We start from the raw sequence: 1,532 nt of genomic DNA on the forward strand, positions 1-1,532 counted from the left end.
TATAAGACTCAGATCCCACTTTGCCAAGTCCAGATCCAGGGGATTGATGATCCCACACCGAGTGACCTGGATCCAGGATATGAAGATGGTGGATGTGTGGTGTAGCGGGATCAGCAACATCTGCGAGATTGCTGGATCCAACTTACCAACTGCGCCCAGACACCGACTAACGGAGCCCCCCCCCGGTGATCCGTGATCTGCTGAACTTTCCTTACCTTGTGTACCCGTCGGTAGGGCGGGATCTTGCTCTCTCGGTAGCTTCCGAAGAGCTCGAGTGGTGAAGCTTAAGTGTATTTGTGAGACGTGGGGATGGGGTGTAGAAGTAGTGGTAAGATCTTCACTCTGCGTCCGTAGTTGTTTCTGGATCCCAAGCGAATACTCGAGCTTGGTGGATCCAGGGCCTAGATCTGGGATCTGGCCGTAGGGTTGCCTTGCGGGTGTGTCCCTTGCCTTTGCGTTTCCTTTACGTTGTACTGACCGTCTCCTGGGATGGGATCTTGAGAGTTGAGAGACTCTAGGGTGTAGCCGGCCAAGTAGTAAATCCGGTTAACCTTTCGGATCTGCATAAGTAAAGGAAAGCTCACTAGGCTGTAGGATCTGGCCAATGTATTATCCGATTATAACTACCAACACTAGATTCGCAATTCCCAACCTTCACCGAGGTCGTACGGCCAATGTAGCTCCGATTGTTGAGGGCAGGAAGGCACTTGTGTGATACTGTGCAAATTGAGGTCTGTATTGATTCTTAAGCCTATACCTGCCTGGATTTCTACTTTCTATGTCTTTTACCTTTAAATCCCTTACCAGGCTCGGCTGCATGTCCTTTTTCTTCTTGGTTCATCACCCTAGCTGTATTATCATCACTTTGATCCACCTCACTGCAAGTGTAAACTCATCATGGATCGGAGCTCTCCAAAATGCCAACTTCGTCTTACGACTGTCTGCGGTCTCCATCACTTCACGAAAGTTCGAGATCCGTTGCATCTGTGGTGAAGTGCTTTCTCAGAAATAAGAGAATGGACCTGACGCGGGGTCACTATCCCGAATCAGTGACAATGCCAAGTGATTAGAGAGGATTTGGATCGTCCGGCGCGGATGCAAGTTGCCTGAGGTGGATTGGCCATGACAAGCAGCATCCCGTATGAGACGACGATGGATCTGGTATGAGTGATGTACGGGAAGGCAAGATCCATCAAGGAATATCTCGGATCCACCCTTACCTGGATTCACTTAGGTGGATATGGGATATACTATGTAACGGTGGATCGAGTGTGGATCTTATGAAGGAATGGTGGTAGGTGTCATCTGAAGGTGGATCTAGTGGCCACGGCTAACAAGAAGTCAGGATCTACTGCGAGGTGCCCCGGATCCCATACTTCCGAGTTCGGATCCAAGGAGGGAGGATCTCGCATATAGTGGATCTGGATCCAGGGTACAGGGATGATGGGATGCTGTGTATCTCTAATTTTTCGTGGTACATGGGAGAATTACACGCGGGTTTGCAATATGATGGGTATGATCGGGACAACTCT

The sequence above is a fragment of the Phytophthora infestans genome, genomic scaffold, assembly GCF_000142945.1.
Source record: "Phytophthora infestans T30-4 supercont1.26 genomic scaffold, whole genome shotgun sequence".
NCBI classification, from domain to species: Eukaryota; Oomycota; class Peronosporomycetes; order Peronosporales; family Peronosporaceae; genus Phytophthora; species Phytophthora infestans.